This window comes from Podarcis muralis, chromosome 6 (genome assembly GCF_964188315.1).
Source record: "Podarcis muralis chromosome 6, rPodMur119.hap1.1, whole genome shotgun sequence".
NCBI lineage: Eukaryota > Metazoa > Chordata > Lepidosauria > Squamata > Lacertidae > Podarcis > Podarcis muralis.
The window spans coordinates 101,115,753-101,133,595 of NC_135660.1; the positions used below are offsets into that span (position 1 = coordinate 101,115,753).

The following is a 17,843-nucleotide window of genomic DNA, read 5'->3' on the forward strand; positions in this document are numbered from 1 at the left end:
CGAAGCCTGGGCCGGACAGCTTTTGAAGGCAGGCGGGGGGAGCAAAGACTTTCGCCCCCCGCCAGCCTTCAGAAGAGGTCCAGGACCTCTTCTGAAGGCCAGCGGGGGGCAAAAGTCTTTGCTCCCCCCTGCCTGCCTTCCCGGGGGCTTTTAAATCGCCCCGGACAGCGGAGAAGTCCTCCGCTGTCCCGGGCGATTTTAAAATGCCGCCCGTCAGCATTTTAAGATCGCCCCGGACAGTGGAGACGTCCTCCGCTGTCCCGGGGTTTTTTTAAAATGCTGGGGGTGGGAAGAAAAGCCCTTGTCCCGACCTGGTCTGAAGGCGGTTTCCATAGGAACGCATTAATTGATTTTCAATGCATTCCTATGGGAAACCGTGCATCGCAAGACGAAAAACTCGCAAGACGAAGAGACTTGCGGAACGAATTAATTTCGTCTTGCGAGGCACCACTGTATGTAATCTCAGTCAAACTGTTTGGAACCATTTTTATAGAGAAGTATATTTTAATTCAGTAAAGATTTTATTCTTTAGAACTCTTTATTATTAATTTACGCTGCGCGTCAGAAACCTGCAGGTGCTCTACCTGGGCCAGGTCCACGCGGCCTGTAGGCCGGTCCTTCCGAGGGCTTCTCGCCACCAGGAAGGGCGCCTGCCTGCCCTCGGCCCCTTCCCGCGTCCCGCTCGCTTCCTCGGGCTCCGCATTCCAAGGGCAGCGCCGCTGCTTCTCGCATCCTCCGCCAACAAGATGGAGCTTTCCCGGACGTTTCCTGTCAGCTTCGATTCTTGCGGCAGCGGGAAGGGGGGGGGGAGGCAGGCAAAGCAAGCGGCTTTGATTCCGCGTTAATCCTGAGGTGCAAAAACGGTTATTGCGGCTCTGGAGGGCCATGAGCTGATTTCAGTGCCCGCTGCTCAGCTGCAGCCAGGAGGAAGCGAGGCGGGCGGCGATCCGCTTCGTCCCTCCACAGCCGGCCTCTCGCTGCTGCTGCTGGCCGAGCTCCGTGGAGAGGCGGCGAAAGAGCAAGCGAGGCGGGCGAGCCACGGCGCTGCCCGCTCCGGACGCCTGGACCGGGAGCAAGCGGAGCCATTTGCTTGCGGAAGACGCATCCCTCGCTGCGCGTCGGCCCGCGAGCGGGAACGAGAAGCACCGTGCCCGCAGGTAAGCCTGGCCGCCGAAGGGAGGCCGGGCAGGTGGGAAAGGGCCCGGCGCGCGGCTGCAGGGGACGAAGAAGCGCCACACGCGGGGGTCTCGCGCTGGGCTCCATCTATTCCGGGCAGCGACGCGCCGGTAGGCTGCGGAGCTGGGAGGGCGGGGCGGCTCAAGCCCGGGTGCACGGTGAAGGTTTCTCCCTGGGGGCAGCCGGCTAGTCAATGTGCGGAGGAAGTAGGAAGCTGGGTTGGGTAGGTGGATGAGAGAGAGAGGGAGGGAGAGGGAGAGATTTGGTGGGCAAATATTGCAATTGCCTCAGGACATGCAGAAGTGAACACTATTGACCACAGCTGGCTGGCTGTCACATGCTCACTGGTGGGTGTTGGCTGAGTATTTCAGACATTCGCAAGGATTGTCAGTGTTCCCGTGTAAATGTAACATTTTGTACATTCGTTGTAGTTGTGCGTATGGATGTGTACAGATTTCTTATAGTGACTATACTAGCATCTGGTGAATTTGCTCATATATGAATGCTGATAATCCCAGCTACATTTTGTGTATATCTGACGTCCCCATGACATGGCATTCACACTGAGACAACATATATCTTAAATTTCCAGACATAAAATTTTACTGGAATTGTCAGCATTCACCATTCAACATTCACCAGATTTCAGAGATCTAATTTAATGCTGCATGTAAAGTAGGAGAATTAGGGCATATGCTAGGCTCAATTAAGTGTTTCTAATAAGTTAACTTTCTAAATAAGTTAAATGTGCTCATGTTCTCCAACTGAAATAAATGCAGTGGGGTGCCAGAGTGGAGGGAGGAACAGCAATATTCCTGGAGCAGGTCAGGTTAATGATCCAGCAGCAGCAGCTACTGGAGCAGTGAGGCCAGATGTTTGACAAAATGCTCCTGCAGCAAAGCCAGCAACAGATGGAACAGCAGAACCAGTGGTTCAGTGAAATGAAGCAAATGCAAGCAGAGTGTGTGAGAAAACTCCTTGGAGAGAAAAGTGTGACTCCATGCGAGGTGGGAGCCTGGCCTGATGAGATGCACTTGGTAAGCTGAAGACAATGCCTTGTAGAAGGGCGAGTTGGCTGGAGCTGCTTTGGGCTCTGACATGTGTGCTGCCTCTGAGCTAAGACTTGTCAAAAAGGAAGCTGCTTTATATCAGGGCAGACGTTTTGGCTCAGTATTGTCTTGTACTAACTGGCAGCCGCTCTCCAGGGCGACAGGGCTCTTTCTCACCTCTATTTGAACATGCCAGAAAAAGACCTTTGGTCCTTCTGCATGCAAAGCATGTGCAAACCACTGAGCTGTGGCCCTGTTACACTAAGCCTTGTCTTTTGGCCGGCTCTCTCTGGAGACAGCAGTTACTTTTCCCTCACCATCCAGAGCTCCAGATTCCCTTTGTGTCTGCTTCTTGCTCCGCTGTAGCCTGTAAGATTTGAGAGGGTATTGTCTTGAGCCTTTGGACAAATTGGGCTTTTAAATATTTTTTGCTGATCTACATTAAGAGTAAATGAGCTTTTAAAAAACACTAAGGAGTCTTTACAATATAGCAAACTGGAGCTGCCAGTCAAGTAGTGTCCCATCTCAATTAGACAAATGTTGCATACTTTATTTGAAGGAACATTTCTAACCCCTCTTACTTAAAGAATACCAGCCTTTCAGAGCTAGGTAAATGTTATGAAAAGTGAGAAGAAAGCAGATGAAAAGTATATGTTTTAGCTATTTGGTGACTTTCTGGTTTCTGTTTGCTTGTTCCCACACTCTTGTTTAAAGATTTCTTCCTTTAGCTAGAAGTTTCTAGGATTGCCAGTTACCAAGATTAAATGTATATTTTTCACCTTCCTCCCTTAGATGCTTAGGTTGCTTTCCTTTCCCCATGCAAGTCAAGGGTATTAAATGACCTGCCTCCATTCTCGGTAAATCATAACCGTGGCTTATGTAAATCCACCACTTTTGTAAAGCCACTTATTTATTTTCATTTATTGATTTCAGCTCTTTTATGCCACTTAATTGCTGAAGTTTCTAGGTAGTGTACAAAAGATTGCATGAAGTTTTCTATTACTAAAAACAGAAAATGTACCTGGCCTATGTAAATCCACCTCTTTTGTAAAGCCACTTATTTATTTTGTAAATCCACTTATTTTAATTTATTGATTTCAGCTTTTTTACACCACTTAATTGCTGAAGTTTCTAGGTAGTATACAAAAAGATTGCATGAAGTTTTCTGTTAATAAAAACAGAAAATGTACCAGCTGAAATAGAAGGATCTTCATCATTGCTTATTGTTGATTGTTTTCCCTCCCAGTGTTGGTTTAAGTTTGTAATTTGGTTAAAAGGGAAAAATACTGAATATGGCAAAATAATAAAAATGTTTTTAGCTATTCCTTTCAGCTTTCTGTCTCCAGATTTGATAAGCACCCCCTTTAGACCCTCTGTTTGTATGTGTCAGAGCTGCCCTAGGTCCCAGCTCACAAAGGACCAACGCCAGATCGTTGTTATATGAAACAGTCTTTATTTAAGCTCAGCTTCGCTTTTACATCCGTGGTGCGCAGCTCTACGTCTCAAACTCTAGACCGCCGAAGCTCCGTCTGAGTCTCCTCCCCCCATACACCAGTTTAAGACTCTAGCCTTGCTCCACCTCTTCCTTTGCTCTTTCCTCCTCTGGGTCCGCCTGTCCGCTGGGGTCTTGCCCATCCTAGACTCTTCTGACGCTGAGTCTCCTGATTCTTCCCCCTCCCTCTGGCGGGCTTTAGGACCTGGTTCCCACTCCGGGTCGTCAGCTGTCCCGCGCGCCTGTACATTTGAACTTGGCGCGCGCGCCCAGCCTGACACCTTCCGCCTGACCGTTACACTGCTCCTGTCGCTACTTTCCCCTCTGGGGATGCTAACTGGGTCTGACTTCCCCTCCATTCCCTCACTCTCTGACAGGGGCGTGGCCAGCCCTGACTCCTCTTCTCTCCCTGCTGGAGCGGACGCTGGCTCTGACCCAAGGGACTCTTCCCCCCCACTACGCTCTGGTGGGGAAGCTGGTCCTGATCTCCCGCTACTACTTTGGGAGTCTCCGCTGGCCCCTTGCTTCTGGTGCGTCCCCCCTGGGACCCCCCTTTCCCTGGCCGTCAGCGCCCCCTTCTGGGAATCTTCTGATTCACTGGAGAGGCTTATGGAATCTCTCGGGTCACTGTCATTCTCTCCTCCGCTACCCTCAGATTCCTCCCCTTTGCTCTCCATTTCCTCTCTCCCCTGTGGCTCAGCTCCTGAGCCCCTGACAGTATGGAAAGCGGGGAAATACGTATGGTAAAAAGGAGGATTCCCTGGATGCGATTCTTAGATCCAGGATTGAGGCAAGTACTCTTTGGTGAGAGAGCCCCAGCAGAGATTTGAACTCACAAAAAATGCTGTGAAGTAAAGCATGGAAATATAGGCTGTTAGACCTTTAAAATATCCCTGTCTAAGTTTCTTCCAAAGCTCCCCTCTTCCCATAGCATAGAAAGAGACCACACATTTGGTAAGTTAGAAATGGTTTACTTACAAATTCTTCAAAGGGCAGATTCATATGCTTTTCTATACAGCAGAAAGAAAAGTCAGGCAATGCATCTTAGTTTAAAAAATGGTAACAGTTTCTAAATTATTTGTATAGAAACACAAAGATGACTTGCTGAAGCCACACAGTCTAAACTTGGAGCATCCAGCACAGACATCCTTACTGGTCAGGTTCGCATAGTGCAGACTGTTAGTATTTCATGTATCTGATGATGCAGATACGATTGGTGTAATTCACATGCCTGTCTGGGAAGACTGTGGGAACGTAAGACAGCCTTATCTCTCTTCCGTTGTCTGTACTGTTGGACTGTACTTTTGCTTTTACTTTGTTCTGTTCTCTCTCAGAGCTGATGAGAGAGGGCGCCATGGTGCTTTGTCTGTACATAGTGTGTACATAAATACGTAGATTAGCTCTATGATGTCTCACGCTTCTTGCTGTGTAATACTAGAAGATTGGTGTGCATATATGTGGGATGTGAAACACAGAGCAGTCAAGTACAACATCCCTAGAGTGGACATAAAAAGGGGGTGTCTGGACCAGTCAGTTGGATCTTCCTGTTTCCTCCTAGGCTGGGACAGACTTCCTCTACATGTGACCAGAGGTGGGTGTGACCTCACCTATGCAGGTAACAAAATACCTCAGCGGAGGCCGCCATCCTTCTCTGTGGCTACATTCATCGAAGAAGCAACATCTGCCTAGCCTAAGATGCTCTCTTGGCTTCCAGCCAAGAGAGGACAAAGGAGCTGTCTGCTTATGGGATAGTTTCCAGGTGTATATTACTTTTGTAACTTAAGTCTGCCTTTTGGGATCCATTTGTGAACAGAATGTGTGAGTGAACTCTTTTTATACTTTTATAGAAGACTGTGTTGTGTCTATATTTTTATGAGGGACTAAAGGGGAAATTACCAAACGAAACTTATTTTAGAGGCTTTAGTGAGCCTGAGCAAACGCATCCGCTGTGCAAGTTCAAAAAGGGGAATTTTACTCTGCTAAATTGTAGAACTTGTTAACACAAGTTGGAAAGGATATAATCAAACAATATATCCTCTCCTGCATCCCTGAACAATCCCACAATATACCATCTGGTATATGTCACTGGGTGCAATGGAGAAGAAGGGAAATGCCTTTTCCAGAGCTGTGCATACCGGAGGACACTCGGACAGTGGGGGCTGCAGGAGCACCCCAGGGCGTTTTCCAGCGTGTTGATCGCGATTGACTTGTCAGTCACCGGATGGATTTTGGTTGATCGCACTATGGCCAGGCAGGCTTTGCTCCTCCCTCACAGCTGGGGCTCAGCTGTGGGAGGGAGGGAACTGCACCTCCATTTTCACCATCCCATGAGCTCCAGAACACGGGCCTCTCTCTTCGCTCTACTAAGGAAGCCACCCTCAGCTGGGCAGCCCTCACTGGGTGTTGCATGGCCATGCTAATGTGGCTCGGAGAGGGTGCAGCGGTCCCCAAAGGAAAGTGGGGTGCAGGGTTGTGAGGCTGGATAAAAGGAGAGCCCCTTTCCTTCCTCCTCCATACAGAGCAGCCTGTGGCTTAATCAGCTGTAGCCTCTGTTTGGGCATTATGTGGAAGAAGGCGATGGAATCGACCGCAAATCCATGCTAAGGAAAGAAAGGGGTTTTTCCTGGTCACCAACAATCCCTTACACCTCACCCCTAAAGTGAAGAAGTTGAAGAAGGACAATGGGAGAGTGTTCCAGTTTTTGATACTGGATAGTAAATCACAGCTTGCTTGAAGTTGGACATGCCTGATAGTGGATGAAAAAAAGAAGAAATAGTTTGGTAACTCTTCCTCCAAAGGTGAGGGTCAGTGGTCTAGCTAAGCCTTGCAGGACAGTTTTCTTTTTGGTCTGAACCCCTACATGCATTAATTAGAGTTAAGCTTATTGGTTATATGAGGCTGATTTATCCCACACCCAGTGCATATTATCTGTCAAGCAAATATTCACAAGCTACATCTTTTTGTTGCTGTGAGTTGGCATTCTTTTTTGGTGGTGGTGCTTTGTGTGTGTGTGTCATGCAAAACTTAAAAACATAAAACTTAAAAAACAAAACAAAATGAAAGGATAATTAATAAAATCAAAGTTGGAGACAATATAATAAGCAATCTTAAGGAAATTGCAAATAGCTTCATGGAATTTTATAAAGAACTGGATTATGCTGTATTATTTTACTGTTGTTAGCCACTCTGAGCCCGGCTTCGGCTGGGGAGGGCAGGATATAAATAAAAATTTATTATTATTTATTATTATTATTAAAGAAGGAAGAGAAACACCTGAAGAGATAAAAGAATACCTGGATCAAAATAACTTACCAAAAATTTCTTTTGACCAAACTAAAATATTGAATGCTCCCATCACAGCCCTAGAAGTCCAACGAGCAATAAAGAAATCTAAACTAGGAAAAACACCTGGACTAGATGGCCTACCGGCAATTTATTATAAAAAATTAGAAGAGGTGTTATTTGAGTCATTAAAGACTACAATGAATATTTTAAAATGGTAAATTACCATTTCATGGATGAAAAGTTATATAAGCCTGATTCCAAAACAGAGAACAGATTTAACATTGGTTTCCAATTACAGGCCAATATCACTCTTAAATAATGATTATAAATTATATGCTAATATCCTTTCTGAAAGAATGAAGACCATCCTCCAAACCATTATTCACAAAGACCAAGCTGGCTTTCTCCCTGGCCGCTTAATGCAAAACAACATTGGAAACATCATAAACTTGCTGGAATATTTCGAGACACGATTTGATAAGCCAACTATATTTATGTCGGTAGATGTGAAGAAAGCGTTCAATAATATTTCTTGGAGATTTATGACAACCATGATACAACAAATGGAATTTGGGGATTTATTTTGTAAAGGAATTCAGGCTATCTATACAAAACAAAAGGCAAGAAAAATCATATAACTGAGGAATATGAAATAAGGGACCATACAGGGCTGTCCTCTCTCTCTGTTAATATTCATATTAGTGATAGAAGTTTTAAATAAGAAAATAAGAGAGGAAAAAAATATTAAAGGTATAACATTGGGAAATAAAATATACAAACTAGGGGCATTTGCAGGTGATCTTATTATCACAACTGAAAACCCGAAAGAGGGCCTCAATAAAACTTTGGAAATAATTAACAATTATGGGAAAGTAGTGGGGTTTAAATTAAACAGTGACAAAACAAAACTTATGGCTAAGAACCTTACCGCCCAAGAGAAAAATGAAATTGAAAGGTCAATACACTTGAATTTTGCCAAAAAATAAAATACCTTGGAATCTGGTTAACACCGAAAAATATTAACCTCTATCAAGATAACTATATCATGACATGGTCCGAAGTCAAAGGAAATAAGGAGATCTGGAGTAGATTGAAATTGTCATTTTGGGGATCGGCTAATAAAATGAATGCCAAAGATGCTCTTTCTTTTTCAAACCATTCCAGTCATAGGGGGGACAGGCTGCATTACAAAGCGGCAGAGGGAAATATCTAAATTCCTCTGGCAAGGATGTCAGGGAACTGCCATCGGAGCCTAGAGAGGAGGTAAGGCTCCTCAACGATGCAGGAGAAAGGACCAGCAGGGGGAGAGAGAACACTTCCTTTGAGGAAGGAAATAGGAGTAACACCAGGAAGCAAGGGGGAACTGCGGAGAGAGGGCTCCAAGACTCTTCCACGGAGACCAGCAGGGAGAGCACAGGACGTCCGTTGGGCACACCCACCCTGCACAGGAGACTTCCACACAGGGAGGCGAGGAGGAGACTTGGTGTCAAGGAGTTTCTATGTTGGAAGAAGTTCAGGAAACGCCCACTGACGGATTCTGCCAGCGACTGACACAGCCATGGAGAAAGGGCTGTCCAGCCAGGGAAAGGTTTAGCCAGGCTACGTTGCCTAGAACAGTAGCACCCTTTATGCACAAGCAACCCCCAACAACCTTTACAAAGGACAGAGACCTAGAATAAAACATACACTGCCTATTGACATTAAAGGGGGGGGGGGGGGATTTGGTCTGCCCGATTTAAAACTTTACTATGAAGCAGCCTGTCTCTTTTGGATTAGTATTTACTTAAGAACACAGATGTATTGGATTTGGAAGGACATGACAACCGCTTCGGTTGGCATGCATATTTAAATTATGATAAGACCAAAATACATAAAGGCTTTATAAACCATATAGTAAGAAATGTGTTGTGTAAGGTTTGGGCAAAATATAAAGGCTTGTTGGAACCCCAAACCCCAAGATGGATATCTCCTTTGTTAAAGGTTGTTAAGAAGAAGAATATAAAATGAATATAAAATGAAGCTGGTTGCCGTATAACTCTTTATTAATAGAGGAAGGTAATCAATTAAAGCTTAAGAACTATGATGAAATCAAAGATCAGCTCTCGGGATGGCTATAGTATCACCAACTCTTTGAGACATTTAAACAAGACAAAAAATCCGGTTTCGCCACTGAGCCCTTTAAACATTTGTCTCGAACAAATGTTGGTGGTGCGGGAAAGTGAAGGAAATATGTATCATATGTGGTGGACATGCAGGAAAATTAAAGAGTTTTGGAATCTCATTTATGATGAGATGAAAAGATCTTTAAATTAACAATCTTTAAAAAAAAAACCCAGAAGCTTTCTTGCTTGGAATTCTAGGCAGAGAGATACCGAAAAATGTAAAAGAAAATTTCCTATATGCAACAGCCGCCACCCAAATGTTAATTGCAATGAACTGGAAAGGGGGAAAGGTTCCAACACTTGCAAAATGGCAGAATAAATTACTAGATATGCAGAAATGGCACAATTGACTGAGAGGTAATACAAAACAATCATTTATTCAAAAATGGGATATGTTTGAGAGATATTTACAAAACCACAATGGCGGTATGATATCTATGGCAGCGTTTGAATGACCCCTGTGTAAATTAATAATAAAGAAATAAGGAAAATTCGTACAATATTTTGCAAGAAAGTATTAGAAAATATAGAAAGATTAAGGTAATAATTATAAGTACATTCGCTATCAGAATTGTTAAATACATTGGGAGTTGATGGGAAGTCTATTACATTTCTAAGAACGTAAGACGAAAGAGACTATAAGAATGAATCAACCTATATTTGCAAATTTGTATAAGATTACTTACACAAGATTGGTTTTTTATTTATTTAAGATTGTTTTTGTTTTTATGAATTTCAATAAAGAATTATGATGTTGGGAAGAAAGAAAAGCATAAAAGCCTGCAATGAGTCAACACCAAGTCCTAGGTGACAGGTGGAGAAAGTTTTTGAACCTAACAGCTGCTTTCTGTCACAGAGTACCTTCCAGAGACTGTACAACAGTGACAAAGAAGGGCAAAAGGGGTGGAACAGGGGATGTGAAGTTTGCATTTCAGCCACACTAAAGTCAAGGAGTTTCTACACATGAACCACATTTCTTCATCCTCGCACTCAAGAGGTATTATTACAGTTCAAAGACACAATCCAACAAAGCAAAGGCATTCAAGGAAGGTGCAAACCAGAGCCAGTGACAGGTGTGACTTGAAGAGAATCCCAAGGGCTGGGTAGAGTGGTCTGTATTTGGCCCCTAGGCCCAAGGATACCTACCCTAAATTGTGGCGCCCTCCCAATTACCCATGCTGATCACTAGAAACAACACATAAACCCATTTTTGTTTCTGTGCCTTAATAGGTAATAAATGTACTTCTGATTGGCCACCCATTCTGGTGGACAAGAGCTCTTTCGCTTTGAAAGGGCATCAGTGCTTTGAAGGTGGGGGGAAACCGCTAGAACGATGTGGTACCCCATAAATAACCTCAGATTGAGTGTTCCAAGGAGCTAGTGTTCCTGCTGGTGCCTGGAGCGACTCCCCTGCTCCCCGGTAAGCTCTTGAAAAGAGCTCCGAGAGCGAGTGGGGTTGGAGACGGGGGCACTTGGGAATAGACTCGCTTCCTTCATCGCACAAAGCTCCAAGTCTGGCGATCGTGAGTGGCCAATTCCTCCAAATAACTTCGATTGGAAAAGAGTGATAAAAATTAACAATTTGGATATCTATTCGGAAAGGATAGGGATTTAAAAACGGAGGTCAATCCCTTCCTCTGATTAAAAGAGAAAACAGCCACAGTAGCCGAAGCCGCAATCTATAAAATACGACCTTTAAAAGACTTTTAAGTTAACCTTTGGATTCCCCCTTCTAGCAGGGGGAAGGGGGGGACCTACTTTTCTGATTTTCTTAATCCCTGCAGAAGACAGTTTGGATTTACGAGGTTTGGAATTGCTCAAGAAAGATGTTAAATTATTTTTGTATGCCACAACGGCCGCCTGAATATTACTTGCTAAAAATTGGAAAACACAAGAACTACCAACAGTGGAAGATTGGCAGACGAAGATGATGGACTTTTCGGAGCTGGCTGACCCAATTGGAAGAATCCGCGACCAGAAAGAAGAGGAGTTTCAAGAGGACTGGAGGAAATTTACTGACTATTTGAATAAATATTGTAATATAAAAAAATTATAAATTACTTGAAAGAAACAAATAGACCTAGGATTAAACTAAGTTATAATTAAATAAGGGACGCAGGTGGCGCTGTGGGTTAAAGCCTCAGCACCTAGGACTTGCCGATCGAAAGGTCGGCGGTTCGAATCCCTGCGGCGGGGTGCGCTCCTGTCGTTCGGTCCCAGCGCCTGCCAACCTAGCAGTTCGAAAGCACCCCCGGGTGCAAGTAGATAAATAGGGACCGCTTACCTGAGGGAAGGTAAACGGTGTTCCGTGTGCTGCGCTGGCTTGCCAGAGCAGCGATGTCACGCTGGCCACGTGACCCGGAAGTGTCTGCGGACAGCACTGGCTCCCGGCCTATAGAGTGAGATGAGCGCACAACCCTAGAGTCTGGCAAGACTGGCCCGTACGGGCAGGGGTACCTTTACCCTTTACCTATAATTAAATAAATGGGATTTAGAATATTAAGAAAAGTGAATAAGATGGACTATAATTGGAAATTGTTTTAGTTTAATAATGATATTGGAAAGCTGTTACTTTTAACTACAAGGAAACTCAGAAGGGAGGGACTAGAGGAAGTCAACCAAGATGTTTAAAAGGTTGGATTTGTAAAGAATTAAGTTTGTTGTTATTGTTTATCTGTTTATTGTTCCTTTTTTCTTCTTTCGGTCATTGATGTATTTTTCTCTCCCCCCCCCCTGTTTTTGTGTGTCATTCTGCTTTGTGGTTTTTGTTATAATTGTGGAAAATCTAATAAATTTTTATATATAAATAAGGTAATAGATGTAAGCACCCTGAACAGAGTCGTGAACACATTGGCAACCAATGTAGCTAATGTAAAGTGCTTGTTGCATCTGTTCAACTGCTGCCTCATTAGCACTTTTTGTATTAGCTGCAATTCACAGATAGTTTTCAAGGGTGGATCCACATATAGCACATTACAATATAGTCTAAACTGGAGGCTACCAGAGGATGAGGGGCCTTGGCCTGGCTATCTCTGTTCAGAAGTGGCTACAGTTGGTGCACCACCTGATGCTGCACATAGGTGTCTCTAGCCATTGAGGCCACAATGATAGTTCAGGGAGTGCTCTCCAGCTGTGCACCTGCTCCTTCTGGGGGACACCAGCCCTGCCAGAAGAGGCAATTGTGTCAACTGCTGGACATGAGGGATCAAGTTATAATAGCTGGAATAGGAACACAAGCAAACATATTCCTAACAAACATTTTTCTTCTTTTTATTTTTCTTTTAACCACACTTTTTATAAATGAAATTCTTCTAATAAATTATTTTTAAAATAAAATATTAATATATACGACTCAGGTAGTTTAGTAACAGCATTCAAGAAGCAGAGTAAATCAGACTAGTATAGCCCTAGCATCATGAGGGGACAGGGAATGCTAACACTTGCAGGGGAGAGGTGAGGATCCACACACCAATCCTACTCATTGCACGGCAACAATCTGAAAGGGGATGGTAAGCATGTCTAGTTCAAGTCATTTTGAAGCCTCCTGGTGACTGGAAGCCCTTCTTCTGACATTTCTGGTAAGATGGGAAGGTTGGGGTGGAGTGTCCCCACAACCCCTACTTGGGTTGGCATTCATTTTGTTCGTTTGGGCCCAGTTCTCCAATCTGTTAAGGTCATTCTGCACCACAGTCATTAAGTGCAGAACCTTACATTTGTCCCTATTGAAATTCATTTGCTGTTAAGGCCATTTTTAATTCTGATTCTGGCTTCTGTGTCATTAGCTACCCCTCCCAGTTTGGTGTCATCTGAAAATTGAGTGAGCATTTCCTCAATTCCTTCACCCAAATCATTTCTAAAGATATTGCACAACAACAGACCCAGGACAGAACTCTGTGGCACCCAGTTTGCCATTTTCTTACAGGATAATTAAGAACCATTAATGAGTACTCTTTGTGTTATGTACTGAAGTTCTCACCCTGGGCCAGCAGAGGGATACCGTAGATAGTTATGCAAATGAAGGATTGAAAGTGACGTTCAGTGATTGGATAGTTTGTATGCAAAGGAAGGATCGAAAGTGACGTTCAGTGATTGGCTAGTTACTGAAAATGGTTACTGTTGCATTCTAGTGGAGCTCTATATAAGCAGGCTGACTGAGCTCCTCAGTTCAGTTCTGTTCCAGCTTACAAATAAAGAGCTGCTTTGGAAGAATCGCTGTGTCATCTGATATGTTCGCCCACAACTTAACACTGGCGACGAGGATGGGATCGATGGACATCAGAGCACAGCCAGATGCAGCCATCCTCTGAACTGAGCTGAATCACTGAGCGAAATCACTGGACAGAACCAATTCAGAGCTGACTGTTCTGGCTAGAGCACTGTGTTCCATCCAACGCCCTTCACGCCAGCATCGGAATCATGGCTTCACTTGTGCCTCTACCGCCATTTGTGCCAGCCTCTGAATCATGGGACTCCTACCTCGCTCGGTTCGACTGCTACCTCCAAGCCAACGAGCTGACAGCAGTATCAAAGGAACGGAAGTGGGGCCAATTCCTCAGCCTCTGTGGGCCTGAGGTGTTTGAGACGGCCCGAGCATTGGTTGCGCCTGAAGCAGTCCAGGCAACACCATGGGACACGATCCAAGATAAGCTCCACAACCACTACGTGCCAAAGCCATCCAAGATTGCTGCCCGCCATGCGTTTTACCATCGGAACCAGGCAGAGGGGGAGTCAATCAACAACTACACCACCGCCCTGCGACAGGCTGCAATGCACTGCGAGTTCCGAGACTTAGACGATGCCCTGATGGATCGAATCGTCTGCGGGGTCCGGGACATCCATCTGCAATGGCGTCTCCTCGCCAAGCCAGACCTCACGCTGCAGAAAGCCATTGAGGAGGCCGTGGCCTCGGAAGCTGCTGAACTCTCCGCCCAGAAGATCCGCAAGGCCAACAGCCCGCGTCTTGCTAGGAAGCCAGTTCCAGTGCATCACGAAGAGGCCAGCAGTGATGAGGCATCCTCCAGTGAAGACGATGATGTGCACCAGACAAAGCGGGAGCGCAGGAAGTTCCAACAGAAGTCCAAGGGCCAACCGGAATGTGCCGGCTGCGGAGGCAACCATTCCCGTGCCAAGTGTCGATTCAGAGATGCCACCTGTTGGACGTGTTCCAGAAGGGGCCACATTGCTAAGGTCTGCCGATCGGCTCCGTCTGACACCCCCCTTCACCAACTCGCAAGTCCAAGTCTTCACTCCAGTCTGCCAAGGAAAGCTGTTTCGCTCTCACCAACTGCCGCTGCCTGTCTGGAACTACGATTGGCCAATCCGACTCGCCTACGCGACGCAAGCTGAACGTCATGGTGCTTATTGAAGGAGCTCCATGTGACATGGAGATCGACACCGGGTCTTCCCTGTCCATTGTGTCCTGGAGCACCATCAAAATACTGGTACCCAGAGTGTCCAAATGGCAACTCGACTCTCACCACGTACACCTGAGAGACTACCAGGGAAATGACATTCCCGTGGTAGGCTTTGGCCGGTTCCGGATCGCCTTCAAGGATTTTTCGGGCCTGCTCCGACTGGTGGTAGTCGAAGGTCAGCGGCCAAGCCTCCTAGGGCTAGACTGGTTTGATGCCCTCGGCCTGGAAGTCACCGGATCAACTGCATCTCTAACACAGAGACTGAGGGTCTGGTCAAAGACTTTGCCGAGGTTTTTGACGGCACTTTGGGGCAATATACAGGTACGCCCATCTCCTTTAGCCTTGATCCACAAGCTAAAGCCACGCCAGGTTCCCTTTGCTCTCAAGGCTAAGGTGGACGAACAACTGGACAAGCTGATCGCCCAAGGAGTTTTGGAGCCGGTTGACCACGCCAAGTGGGAAACCCCCATCATCATGCCTGTCAAGCCAGATGGGTCGGTGAGAATCTGCACCGACTACAAGTGCACGATCAGCAAGGCACTTCAGCAGCACGCTTACCCGGTTCCTGTTGTTCAACACCTGCTGCATTCCTTGGGTGAGGGTCTTTGCTAAGCTAGACCTTGCCCAAGCCTATCAACAACTGCCCGTCAATGATGCCACTGCTGAAGCCCAGACGATTGTCACCCATCGGGCATTCCGTTGCCGCCGTCTGCAGTTCGGGGTGAGTGTGGCTCCTGGCATCTTCCAAAGCCTTATGGAGCGTCTCCTGCAAGGGCTTCCAGGCGTGGTACTGTATTTTGATGATGTCTTGGTGTCCGCAGACTCACACCAGCAGCTGTTCGAATGCCTCCGCGCCGTGCTGACCAGGTTCCAGGAGGCCGGACTCAAGGTAAAGAGGGAGAAGTGCCAGATCGCCGTTCCACAGGTGGAGTTCCTGGGCTATCTTGTCGACGCCTCCGGCCTTCACCCGACCACATCCAAGATCCGCGCTATCCAGCAGGCCCCCATCCCAAAGAACAAGACGGAGTTGCAGGCGTTCCTGGGACTGCTGAACTTTTATAACATGTTCCTGCCCCACAAAGCCACGGTGGCTGAGCCTCTTCACCGCCTCCTCAGCACAAAGACACCTTGGTCCTGGGGACGGCCACCTTCAACGCGGTCAAGGCTCTCCTTTCATTGGACAGTGTGCTGGTACAGTACAGTGAAGCCAGGCCGCTGGTCCTTGCCTGCGACGCTTCACCTTTTGGCATTTGCACTGTCCTTAGTCATCGTTTTCCAGACGGAAGAGAAGCACCGCTCGCCTACTTTTCCAGGACGCTAACTCCAACGGAACGGAATTACAGCCAGCTCGACAAGGAGGCATAGGCACTTGTGGCTGGAGTGAAGAGGTTCCATGAATACCTCTACGGCAGGACTTTCGACCTCATCACTGACCATAAGCCGCTTCTGGGCCTCCTCACTGGTGATCGACCAACTCCACCGGTCCTCTCGCTGCGCATGCTGCGATGGACTGTTTTCCTGGCTGCCTACCACTACGGGTTTGTCCATCACTCGGGGAAATCGATGGGCCATGCTGATGCCCTCAGCCGTTGCCCTCTTCCAACATTTGTGGAAGACCTGGCTCCAGCTTCATCGCTCCTCCTGATTGAGGATCTTCTGGCAACGCCTGTATCGGCTGCCACTGTGGCCTCCGCATCTGCCCAGGATCGCACCATCAGCCGTGTGCTCAACTGGGTGTGGAGGGGGTGGCCCCAAGGGCCTTTTGCATCGGAGTTCCAGCCCTTCGCAACCAGACAACATGAACTCTCGGCTCATCGTGGCTGTCTGCTGTGCAGAGACCGCATCGTGATTCCCCAAAGACTCCATCAACGTGTCCTGGAGGTTCTGCACATTGGCCACCCGGGAATCGTCAAAATGAAGGCGTTGGCTCAGTGTTACGTCTGGTGGCCTAACATGGACGATGCCTTCACTGCCTGGGTTTCTGCCTGTCAAGCATGCCAAGAATCGTGGCCTGCGCCACCGGCAGCTAAGGGACACACCTGGGAGATGCCCAAGACACCCTGGTCGAGGGTGCACATCGATCTGGCCGGCCCCTTTCACGGCCGGACCTTTATGGTAGTGGTAGACGCCTATTCCAAATGGCTGGAGGTGGCCCTGATGCCCTCCACCACTACCGCGGCCGTCCTCCGGGTGCTGCGAGGCCTCTTTGTGACGCATGGGTGTCCTGATGTCCTTGTCTCCGACAATGGACCGCAGTTCACATCAGGCACTTTTGAGCGGTATATTTTGGGACTGGGCATCCGCCATGCCCTAACGGCACCATTTCATCCATCCAGCAACAGGCAAGCAGAGAGAATGGTGCGCTCGGCAAAAGAGGCACTGGCGCGCCTGGACCGGGGAGACTGGCACGAGCGAGTCGCCGAATACTTGTTCATACAACACATCACCCCTCATGCGGCCACAGGGCAGAGTCCTGCTGAACTGCTTATGGGCCGCTGCCTCAGGTCCCCACTCAACCGGCTGCACCCAGACTTTGCCGTGGCCAAACCCCCAGGCTGTGCCAACGCGCCACGGTCATTTGTTCCCAGAAACCAGGTCTTTGCCTGGAACTTTGTGGGGGACATTCCTTGGGTGCCAGCCACAGTAGTGGGAGTCACTGGACCTCGCTCATACCAGGTGGCACTCGAAGATGGACGCTTGTGGCGCCGGCACATAGACCAGCTTAGGCGCAGGGTTGGGGACTTGGACACTACCGTGGTGCCCCCAACTGCGCTCGTGGCTCCGGAACAGACACTTACAGATGGTGAGGCTCCACCTACACCTCTCTCGCAAACTTCCGCCGTGGAGCCAAACCAAGCTGCTTCAGAGGGTCTGCCAGACTTACCACAGACTCAGACCACTGCAGTGCCTGATATTCCAGCAACTCCACTTGCGGAGATTTCACTCACAGCAGCGGATCCAGGGAACTTGGTTTCAACGCCACCTAGGGTCGCACCACAGCCTCAGCAAGAACTGTGTGGCCCCCCAGACTTGGCTACCAGTCCCCGGCGGTCTGGCAGAGTTTCCAAGCACCCAACTTATTCAAAGGACTATGTTGTTGGACATGTATCACTGTTGGTCTAAGTATGTGAAATGTAACCGATATGCTTTTGTGCCTAAGTGAACCATTACGTGTAGTGCTGTATATAAGGAAACCATTATGATCGTAACTAACGCCTTATCTCGGTGGGGAGGGGTGTTATGTACTGAAGTTCTCACCCTGGAC

General features: G+C 47.3%; 1 protein-coding gene across 5 annotated transcripts in view; it reads left to right on the top strand.

Moving 5' to 3' along the window:
• Positions 1-458: 458 nt before the first annotated feature.
• The window catches only part of FAR2 (fatty acyl-CoA reductase 2), a 144,663-nt gene continuing 127,278 nt past the window's right edge, over positions 459-17,843 (top strand). For all 5 annotated transcript variants that reach the window (XM_077930855.1, XM_077930858.1, XM_077930856.1 and 2 more), the window contains exon 1: positions 459-1,157. The gene's annotated coding sequence lies outside the window, so the exon portion shown is untranslated. The remainder of the gene's footprint in view (positions 1,158-17,843) is intronic.